Here is an 11,824-nt window from a genome sequence, read left to right on the forward strand (position 1 = left end):
ATGCTGAAATAATCTGAAATAATACACCACACAGATTAAACCACAACAACAAAAAATTCCCGTGGCAGGAATAGTCAGTGACTGAAATAGCGCATGTTAATGCAAACATGTCAGAGGAAAAAAAGAAAACGAATAAAAGCGCTTTGATTCCGCAGAATTGCGTTTGACTAACAGTGAGCAATACTAGAGTGACAGAAACGATGAGAATATAGGCTTTTTGAAAACCCCAACGATGGCACCGCTGCCATTATCTTTCATTTTGGTATGCTCGCCGACGTGGGCATGGTTTCTGGCGATACTGTGGATTGTCATAGTGTCCCATCAAGCATGAAGCCAATCAAACTGACCGATGTTGTTCTTCTGGGATTGCGTGTACCGTGTAAATTACTCCATTAGCAATTCTGGCCAAGTTGGTTCATTCCGATTCCAAGGAATATAAATAACAGCGCTGATATATGGAGCCTCACAGATCGAGGCAAGAATTTTGACGAGACAGAAGCGACTTTGGTCAGAATTCTTGTCTCATTTTGTGGCTGTATGTTTTAGCACTGTTGTACTCCTGGAATAAAAAAGGTAAGCGCTGGATTCGGCTGAGCGAAGCACGGATTTATATTGTAGAAGCATTATTTAGCATTCATTAGGATAATATGTGTCCCTTAGCTTCACTTTGCCAGGTCTTGCCATGTCTAGATAAATATTTAACTGGTGCTGTAGGCTTTTATAAAAAAGAAGAGGACTTAAATAAGGTCTTCAGCGCAACTCGCTCAGAGGAGATGAAGACGATGAAACGTTGACAACCAAAGCCCAGATTGAAAGACGGCCAGCTTAGCATGGGGAGAAACCGGTTGTCGTCTGATGGTGTGTTTTTTTCATAACAATCTGTACATATTTCATGTACATAGAACATTGTTTCAATGCAATAAATACCACCTTGAATAAAAAAAGCCAAGATGGTGCAGACATCCAACGCTGTAGCCAACGGAGCTGATCTTTTTCCTCGGTCTTGGCTCCGGACTTCCTTGCGGTGAGGTTTTCTTTTTCTATGACGATGGGGGGGGGGGGGGGGGGGGGGGGGGGCTAGCATTTGCTTAAGAAAGGCTTCACAGCCACGTACTCCGGCCAAATTCATGAATGCGAGTTATATAATGTTTCTGCATTAAAAGAGCTCTTCTGGCGGTATGCACATCAGTTGCACGAAAATCTTTCGCAAAACACTGGCCGTTCACCACTAACAAGTTATTAATAAAATACAATGAAAGGGTTCTCTTGTTTCAGCCACGACCAATAAAAAATCAACCCCCAAACTTTAAGAAATGGTCCTGCATCCGGTCGAAGTTTTCATACTGTGGCAGTGCAAATAACAATAAATGAATCGTTATAAAACACTTGACCTTGTAGTTCAGAAGCAGCAGCATCCGTGCCTTTCCTGTGAAATGGGAACTTGATAGAGATAAAAGATACTGTAACCCTTGGCGTCTCAACCAAATCGGAGCAAGATTCGACCTACTTATCAGGAAATAGTGTTTACCTTTAACCTCGGTTGATGTCGGTACTGGTTGCCGACTCAACCTTTTAGCTACTTACGGAAGAAATTGAACCGGGGTGCTAATAATAAAAAGAACACAATGTTTTACACTACAATATCTTTTTGGAAAGGTGAGTGCCATTTGAGCATACTATACTTGAGTACCACTTGCAGAATATGGCCTTAAGAAAACCTGCCTTCAGTTGTCAATATTTAGAAGTAATGTAAAGCTCCGCCCATTAGTGCAGCGCGAGTTTCATCTGCGATGCAATGTTTAAAGGGATTCGTGTTTCCAGAATGTATTAAACCTGAAAAAACGCTTTTGTAGCTGGCTGCTTGCTTCTGTGCCACATTTCACAGTATAAAAGTGAATGAAGGAAACAAAAAAAGCTCATTAGGACGAGTGGCTTCCACTTAATCAGCTATATTGAATGGTTCTGAATTAAGTAGAAAAGCTACTGCGCGCTTTTTGATAATTGTGTCCAGCAATCCACGGTAGACTGCTCACACCCTTTTGTGGCTCGAATGAGCTTAAGCACTAAATAATGATCTTCACTTTATAATCCGCTATGAGCGCCCGCTATCAAGAGCGACTGCCACTCATTCAAGCGCTGTTCGTAATCTGCGTGAATAAGCGGTTATCAACAGAAATCAGTATTTCCAAGTCGGCAAGCGGTCGAGCGCCAATGGCAGGGCGCTGAGAGGACCTGGCTTGGCTCATGATTTAATTCAAATTCAAAGGATCGAAGGTAATGTCAAGGTCAGTCATTGGTCAGCCATAGGCTCAGCTATGCCAGCCTTAGTTTTAATTACCCGTTCGTGGCCACGTGATGGTGGCAACACGAAACAGGTCAGCCAATCCTAACAGCAGCACAAGACATTCGGCTATGTGCGATCCTCGTCTCACCCATTCATGTGAAAGGAACTGCAGGAGCTAGCAGCGCATTCCAGCTTGTTCAGGCCATCTGTTCTCGTGACGTCATACAGCATACCGACCAATCAGTGCCGTCTTTTGACCCGCCAATTACCGCTTGCTGGGTTCATGCGCGCAATTTTCGGAGGTGTTAGCTTCAAACCAGGAGGGGGGGGGGGGGGGGGGCTATGGTTGTTATGGCAACGGCCTGGTGCAGTGTGCTCTGACAACAGCTAACGACTTCATTCACTTAATAAGGCCACGAAACAGCTTAGACCACCAGAGTGAAGGGGCACGCATTCCGACCGGCCCTGTGACCCAGTAGTTCATTTTCTCAGCACGCAAAATGTACATGGCAGGATTTAACTTACCGAGGTGGCAGAAAGCTACGAGAGACGCCGTAGTGCGGGGCTCCGTAATAATTTGAACCACTTGGTGCTTTTCAACATGCAGTGAGATCACACTGCACTCAGGCGCTTTGCATTTCGCTCAAAAATAAGTAAGCCAACCATGCTGCTTACAAATTAAACTTGATGCATTCTCAGTCTTTGAAAGCTAACAAGAACGCTAAGGAAGCAGAAAATGCATTTAACAGCGCTGCGTTCATCACATGCCGACGGCCTTTCCATAGCTCATTTGCAAAATTAGCCGTAACGAATGGCCTTTTCCATCATTATTATGTGCTCTCAGTATATGTTTTTTTACCTTGGCATATCCAGGATAGACCTTGTATTTTCCGCGTATTCTAATATATGCATATTGCTCATTCGTTCCGACAAAACAATGATAACCAACCATAAAATATAAACAGTATCCATGTCATGCGATTAATCTACTATCCTTTGTCTGTGTGCAATATTAGAGAGACTATGCTGGGGATCTGTTACGAAGATATTCTACATATTTGTTATTTCATGTATTATCTTGTTCTTGTTCTTATGTTATCTTCAATCGCCGTGTCGAACCGCTAGAGAAATGGGAGCTTTGTCAAGCCGCGTGCGCGGCTTCTTTTTCTTTCTACTCAGTCATTGTGCATGACTGAAATAGACGATAGACGGAACTGAACTGGATTCAGTCGATTGTACTTTCTATTTTACCTATATTTAGCTGAACTAATATATTCTGTCTACAACTTTGTTTTTTTAACTAAGGGTCAAAGGCAGCAAAATAGTGAGATATCTAAAGGTGCTCACGGTCGGAAAATATTGCCGTGATATATTTCACCTGACAGAACATGCGCTGAATCACTGAATCCGGTGTTTAACAGCAGCTTGCAGTATCGTAAACGCAAGTTGTTAATTTCACACTTGTTTGTGACTTCACATCTATGGTCTTCTATGTTAGTCCTGTACTTTACATTTCCTTTCCGATTTAAGCATTTCAGTACTGTGTATAATTAGCCTTGTTAGCAACTGTTAAGCTCTGTTAACATGGAGCTTATGTCTGCGGCCGCGCGGTGATGGATATACTAAAGTTATTCTTCCTAGCTCCTTCGATGTTGTACAGCTTCAAAGAACCCAGAAAAATTCCGACTCTCGCTCTAGCAATCCTCATATACCTACCGCGAAAATGTTGATGAAACTGCTTTAATATGGACTTACACAAATTGGCACATGAAAACCCAGCTGTAAATCTACAATTTTATATTAACATTTTTGCCGCTTTGTTGGAGGGTGATAACTCGGTGTTAATTTTTAACTCAAGGTAAGGAATGAGAGGAATAAATCGACAGCTTTGATGGCCGACTTTTCAGAGTCGTCGGGCCATCAACAGGATTCTATTCACTGACTGATACTTAATCATAGTGAATCCACGGCGGCTTGATCTCCCTACCACGTGCTTCAATGTTTGCTGTCGTGAGAAAAGTTCTGCTCGTGAAGAAGTAGACATCGCACAGTACATGGGCGCCTCTCTGTTTCGCCTCCATCGAAACGCAACCGCCAGTGGTCGGGTTCGAACCAGGGTACTCCGCCACAGTAGTCGGGCATCATAGCCACTGCATCACTGCGGCGGGGTTGATTCCTGCTTTATTGCGTCTGCTTCTGTGTGCTAACAACAGCAACAGAACCCATCAAATTCACTGTCCCCTGGGCCGCCGGAACTAAACAAATCAATCATGTCAGGTTCGACGAAAGGCTCGTCCCTGTCTTGATTAATCGCGTTCAGAATCCGATACCTCTGTTGCAGCTGTTTTAATATGGCTTTCCTCAAGGCGTTGACGACAACCTGTTGTGGAACGGTGTGCCTCAATGACCCATTTGCACACTTCCGAGCAATATTCCCTACACATCCGCTCACTTTTCGTGTACTTATGGGCCCCTTCTTACATTCAGACTTCTCACATCTCTCGAATGCAAATAAAAACACTGGAAAGCAGGCACTCTTCGTTAGCGCGACAGCATTAGTTTCCACACCGAAACTGGTTGCATATCGGAGCTGAGCAAGGGGACATGTCGTAGGCGCTTCTCGGGGTAGGCGGTTTTTTTTTGTTTTGTTCTTAATAGCCACCGGTAAGCTTCTCTGGCTCTGACAAACGATCTAAAAAAATAACATCACGTGTAGTCCGCAATGGAGCGAAATTCTAACTTCTAAACATTTGCAGTCCGGAATTTACAGTGTGTTCGCACGAAACCTTTGCCATTTCATTGGAAAATTGTTCCCCATATACAGTTCCTGTTTCTCTGGAACAGTGCTCCACTTATATGGCCTACTTTTTCAAAAGGTCCCACTTTCCAGCTGGAACTTATGTGAACCAGATTAGGAGTGTAGTGAAGGCGCTTTGACCAATTTTATTAAATATGCAGAGCATAAAAGAAGTCACACTGTGTATTGAATTGCTTTAATAGAAATAAATCTAATACTCTTTAAGTTTTCCTAATCCTTGCAAAACAATGATGGATGAAGGACACATTTTCAGATTGTCTAAGTTGGCAAAGTTTTAAATATTTATATTACGCTAAGCGCCTCTTGTACCTGGTCTATTAATTGGAAGTTGTTAAAAACAAATGGAGGCTAGTTGAAGTTGTACGGACGCCTGACGGTGCGGTGGACGCAGGAATGCACCACCTCTCGGTTCACAATCCCACGAAGGCAGACGCAGTTGCGAGCGCAGAACATTCCGTGATATTCATGCGGACACTGCAGGAAGGGGAATAAAAACGGGTGCAAAATTAAACATTGCCAATAGAGTGATGACTATAGTGTTGATTATCACAGCGAACAATTGATTTCAAACAACGCATTTCTGATATAGGGACCGAAATCGATGACATTAAAGATAAAAACCACTCCAAGCTGAGTTCAGCAGGGAAGAAGCAGTGTATCAGAACTCTGCTGCGTCAATGTCTGTTAAGCCTAGGCGCAGAAGTAAAATTGAAGTGGGTCTGCATCGATAAGATATACCGTGTTCTGATTATAGCCTAGTGGCGTCCACTGAAAAATTGGCTTTTTGTTAAACAGAAAAAAAAAAAACACATGCAGCTGAAATACTGGTTAACCGCAGCGGAAAGTAGCAGCGCAAAAGAAAAAGGAACAAAAGTCGAGACACATTGACGTTTGGGAGGCTTTATCAACGCGCACTCTCTTGAGTCCCCGTTTCTTTTGTGCTGCCGCTTCCTGGAACGAAATACTGGTACCGCATATATCAGGCACTTTCTGACGCAAACTACAATGACGTCACGAAAGATTTCACGCTGAGCTCTAATGCTATGTTACGCTGCCTTAGAAAAGTAAACGGTAATAAAGAAGTCATTCTTGGTCCTGGCGCCCCGAGTTTTATTGAAGTTACGTGAAAAAAAAATATTGCTTTTTAATATTTTAAACAGCTATAAATCAGTTTTTGCTACTCAATAGCCATCAATATCACCCAACTGGGATGCGAACAGTCGATTTTCAGTCAAAAACAAAGCTTGCATGGAGTTGCTAACATCGTTTCTTGAAAGCCCGTCAAATATAATATTTGTTACCGGGGAATGGGCAGAGGGCGGTAGGAGCGTGGTGGTAGCAAGTTCAGTTTAGAGATTTGAGTAATGGGTTTTTTGCTTTCTTACTGGTTTAGTAATATATGCATGGTCGTCCGAACCAAAGCTGAGGAAAGTGAAGCTTTGGGCTTCATGATGTTGCATTAGGCAGAGATGAAGAAAGATGACTAAATACTTAAGGCATGATATTTTTACTTGCCGAGGTCTTCGACATCGAGATGTACTGCATGATGGTCAGTTACTCGCATATAAGTGCGTTGCTTCGAAACGGACTCGTGCGATACGCAATTGCGAGCTCTGTTCGCGCAATGCTCATTTTAAAAGATTTCAAATGTGATGAGAAAACGCCGATAACCAAATGCTCTTAAATCTCAGTGCAACTTGTATGCAATGAAATTACACCGTTACGGACAAATTCTACGCCGTGCGAACCATTAGCTTGAAACAGCGATCATTTTGCCCACATGGATGCACAGGCTGCTTATAAGTTCAGTGCTACACACATATTGCTCTGGGATCAGGTTTTTCTGATAACTGGACCTTTCGTCTACGTGCAGTTTTGACCATTCTGAAGGCTGATGATAAGCTGTGTTTTCAGCGCTCGGCTGAGCACGTGACGAATTGTATATATACTTTGATTCGTTGCGTTCGTAGAATACCCGCGCAGGAACAATGACATCGCGGTTAAAACAGGGCATTCGGACGGGGCATACTGGAAAAAAAAGGTAAACAAAATGTATTGTACAGCGCGCAGTTGTGTAACAGAGTGGGGACCTCATTGTGGGCAGAATTCCATGCTCTGGTCAAAGCCTTGGCTAACTCTAATAGGTTTTTCGACTGAAGTAGCGATGCTTAGGTCCTTGTATAGTCTCAGCTTGACTTATAAGGGTTATGACATATCCATGTCGTCCCCGTGTGACATGAACTTCAGTATTCCACTAAAGCTATCAACACTTTTCGAATTCACAAGATATGCTTTTTTAGATGCTTAACATTACTAGTAAAAATTCTGATTTTGAGAAAACTTTAGGATTGTAATATGCCGAAAACGACATTTTTACAGAGCTTCTGGCAGTTTTAAGAACAAAAATGGCCCCACTGATTCTGAATTATTGTTGTTTCAATAGGCTGCCCCAAATGATATAGCCTGAAAAATGAAGTTTTCGATTACTGCATGTACCAACCATGATTTTATAATTATTTCTACGGATTTGCGCTTCAGCAGAAAAATGCATTAATATTATGCGTGCAGCAGGAAATACACTCGACTCGTGATGCTTATGTAACCATATGCTGTCGGCTAAAAGATAATTGTGTCACACTTCACTTTTGAGAAACAAAACCAGAACAGCAGATTCAGGCTAATAAAAACGCAAGCCCTTTTTTTTTTTTGTTTAATGTGTTGCACACGAGCTACATTGTCGGGCACAGGAAAAAAACCTGGGTCCATCATCTATTGACGACAAGGTTACAATTTCTACAGGCTTCCTGTGAAATCTGAAAACAATTTCTAATGGTCTCTGCTGCTTCTTGGTCGATTAAAGGATCATTCCACCTTATGTGCACTTCTGATGCAATTTCAGAACTAAAGTAAGGGTACGCCCATACATACGCAAATAAAGGTGCGTTTGGTTTGGTTTGGTTTGGTTTGGTTTGGTTTGGTTTGGTTTGACTTGACACGTAGGGTTTCACGTCCCAAAGCGAGTAAGGTTAGCTCGAGCATACACTACTTTCCGAGCATCCGACGAGACCATGGAACTTTCGCCGGCACCCAAGGAATACTAGGCCATACTATAAAACTGCACAGGCAGAAGAATGCGATATCCCCACCGCACAGTTCTCTCAACAGGGAGGAAGCTGCCATTTGGAGACAATTACAGACAAGTTCATACCCAAACATACACATTCTAAACAAAATGCACCCTACCATATACGAAGACAGACGTCCGTGCTGCGACGAAAAATTCACACTGTATCACGTCACATGGGCCTATCAAAACATAGATGTGGTCCCCAAATTACGAAACCCGAGTCCGGAGCAATGGGAGATCTGCTGTCCAGCGACCGCTACGAAGATCAGCAAGGTCTGGTACAGCGAGCTCAGCGGAAACATGGACTGAGGGCAACCGACCATTGGATAGAAGTAGACGAGGTCGACGGAGAAAGCTCCTGGGGATACAAGGAGACACCTCTGAAGACATCCCAAAAACCGCCGAAAAATAACACAGGGAAGAGATTTTCCTTCCTTCCTTCAGGCTATGAGAAACGCCGTAGTGGAGGGCTCCGGAAATTTCGGCCACCTGGTGTTCTTTAACGTGCACTGACATCGCACAGCAAACGGGCGCCTTGCTTTTCGCTCCCGTCGAAAAGAGGCCACCGTGGCCTGGATTCGACCTCGCGTCCTTGGCATAGTACGTCGAGCGTCCTAATCACTGCACCACCAACAGCGGGGTTAAAGGTGTGTTTAACATCGATTGATTAATTAATTAATTAATTGATTGATTGACACTCTTTTAAACATATACAAGTATTTTTAGCCGATGGGGCAGAGTTTCATGCAAGCACATGTTATGCACAAAAAGTAGTCATTCTACCAAACGATTTTAAGAATCAATCATACGAATCGACTTACCGAAGCCGGGCAGGCCCATTCCTCCGGCAAGATTGCTGGCCTGGCTGGTGGAAGTCCAGCCCTGGAAACAAGGGCAGTCAAAATTTCAAGTCTTGCCGCCCACCCAATTGTACCCGCTGCGGTGGCTAATTTTCTTTGTCATTCAGCTGCTGATGCGCGTATCGCGAGGTCGAAACTTAACATCAGAGGGCTCATTTTGATTGATGTGAGGTACAAAAATTCCTGGACGCTATGCGATGACAGTAGCATAAAAGAAGCTCGGGCGGTCTAAGCTAATACAGTTTAAGAGAGTGCGTTGTTGAGCAAGTCGTTCAGGCATGATACGATAAAGATTGCGCACAGACAATGGCTTGAAGGGAACAAAACGTATACACAGATATGCGACTGACTTTTACTTGAAGAATGCGCACCTTTTTTGTTTCAAGCCGTAAAATCACAGACTATGCACTCCAATAATCTGCCTTTATTAAGATACATATTTATCGATGGGTCACTTACATAATTTTCACTTACGATGGGTCACTTACATAAAGATACGTTTGCGTGGGACCGAGCGACCACATTTTGCGACGTTGCGGCGAAACTGCTGTCCGCCTTTACTCGGTCTCTGTTGAACTGGCTGTCACAGGTTTCAGGAGCGAATTTGTCGTGTTACCTCGTGCCACGCATGACGTCATTCTGGGCATCGACTTTTGGCGCGTGTGGCGCAACGTTAGACATTGGAGCCAGCGAAACTTCTGTGCGGCGACACATGCACTCGGTAGCCTGTACCTACCACCTCGGTAGCCTGGCCACAGATTAACAACACAAGCTACGACAAGGTTGACGACTCAGCCAAAGCGGCCGATAACAACGGCGTATCATTCATGGACACAGTTACCCGGCATGACTTTGCCGGTCAACTATGCTGATAACGCCTAGCTATAATCATGTCGTTCCTCCAAGTGCCTCTCCGACCAGTTCTCAAGTCGGGAGTGGCTCCTCCTCCTACGCCATCTTGAAAGTGCGTCTGTTGCCTGCAGCCTCCTATACCTGCTCCTCGTGTGATGGTGCAGGGATGTTAGGAAATTTCCTCTGTCCGTACCTTGTGCACGATCAGCACTATACCCATGGCTCCTGGTAGGCTATCGGGCCCTCTGACATCCTGTCCCGTGGCATATCTGTCACAGAGGACCAGGTACTGTTCGCTGTCTGCTCACCGACGTACTCGGAAGAATCCGGTTTACAAGACATGCTGTAATCCTGTTTTTATCGAACCTGGACATCATTGCAACGCTAGCGACGCCATAACTGCCTGCCCATCCCCTTCCTGCTGAACGCCAAGATGTGAGCACGTATACAGATGACATAAGCAGCATCCCCAGCAACCCCTCCCAATAACAAACCTGAAGCAACAACAGCCTTCTTTGCAGGTTAAAGTGATCGAAATTGGATTTTCCCTCGAAAGGGCACATCTGTGTCAAACGGGAGATGAATGTACCGTCTTTTCCAAAAGTAGCTAGGCTGCGTGTTCCGCTTCTCAGTATGGTAGTAAAAGATTCGTGCCATTTCTGAGTCTGTAAATCTGTGCAAAGTAAAGCCGAGCTCCTGTCCTCTGGGAATCAATGTTGGTTTTAGAATACAAGAGATGAGCAAAACATACAGCCTGGTTACTTTTTGGCAAACACATTATTTAGAGTACCATGGTTTTCCAGCCGCCGAAGTTACCGACACGCCCCGAATGCCTACCAAAGGCAAAGAGATCATATCCGGACACTTATCGTGTTAAAATAAAACCGCGGAGACTTCACGCGCCGACTCTGTCTTGTATCCTTCTCCACAAATATAGCAACAGTCAGGACTTTGCATCTCGATCGCCTCTACTCCTGCCATGCGCTTGTCTCAACCGCTTCGCTATGCCTAGCACCACCCAGAGGTCATACCCCACTGGCTTCACCACCTGCCTTCTATTGAGTAAGCCATACTTATTCATTCATCCGATCACGCAACCTTCGTTGCCCCCCCCCCCCCCCCTTCCCTGAACGCTCGAAGACCCCAACCTCAAGTCCCCGAATTCCGGTTCTCTAACACGGAAATTTGGTTGATTGCCACCAAATCATTGTTCCGCCGTCACCGTGTCAGCTCGCATTTGATCATGTTCGGCCATGTCTTAGGTACATTCTGCCTACTACTGCTGGAATGAGCCCAGGAGCGTGTGGCGATTGTTTGTAAGTACTGCTGGCCGCTAAGCTCGTCTCGGAGTCCTGGAAGCGACAGTGCCGCATGTCAACAACGAGCCGGTAGTGCTACGGAAAAACTGTCCAATGACTGGCGCGCGAATGTCCACGATGACAGAGATGAGACACCGAATGGTACGCTGGAGGTCATTGTCATGACACATCTTTCATCATATATACCGAATACTCCGGCAGTCGGTTTCGAACCAACCGCGCCTCCTGCAGCCAAAGCAAACGCCCGAGCCGAAGGCACTCGTCGCCTACACATCTCATTCCCCTCCCAGTTTCCGTCTCCTTCTCTCCCTAAAAATACACCTGATTTCCCTCGCTCCCCTTTGCCACTTGCACACCGAAGAGGTGTGGGCTTTGGCTGCGGATGCCGACGGCGCGAAAGTGTAGAAAGAGCTGAGAAAATCGAATGCTCTAAACTGTTCAGTTTATTGCCACTGTCATGGTAAACGGTTCTATAACTGCCTGATTTAACAAACAAGGCGAATAGTGAGTCGATGAGATGGCTTTGCTCTGCGTGCAGTCTTATACGAAGGTTTACAAGCAGAT

The 11,824-nt window shown here is 44.7% G+C and overlaps 1 long non-coding RNA gene across 2 annotated transcripts; it reads right to left on the reverse strand.

Moving 5' to 3' along the window:
* Nucleotides 1-5,209: 5,209 nt before the first annotated feature.
* LOC146207823 (uncharacterized) lies at nt 5,210-9,809 on the reverse strand. 2 transcript variants are annotated; one of them, XR_014703344.1, is made up of 3 exons: nt 9,578-9,809; nt 9,051-9,111; nt 5,210-5,576 (listed from the first exon to the last, which is right to left on the reverse strand). It is a non-coding gene; the product is annotated as an uncharacterized LOC146207823 (long non-coding RNA). The 2 variants fall into 2 exon arrangements; XR_014703343.1 differs by having other exon boundaries at nt 9,549-9,809.
* Nucleotides 9,810-11,824: the final 2,015 nt, after the last annotated feature.

This window comes from Amblyomma maculatum, chromosome 1, assembly GCF_055883805.1.
Source record: "Amblyomma maculatum isolate TAMU_Amacu chromosome 1, ASM5588380v1, whole genome shotgun sequence".
NCBI classification, from domain to species: Eukaryota; Metazoa; Arthropoda; class Arachnida; order Ixodida; family Ixodidae; genus Amblyomma; species Amblyomma maculatum.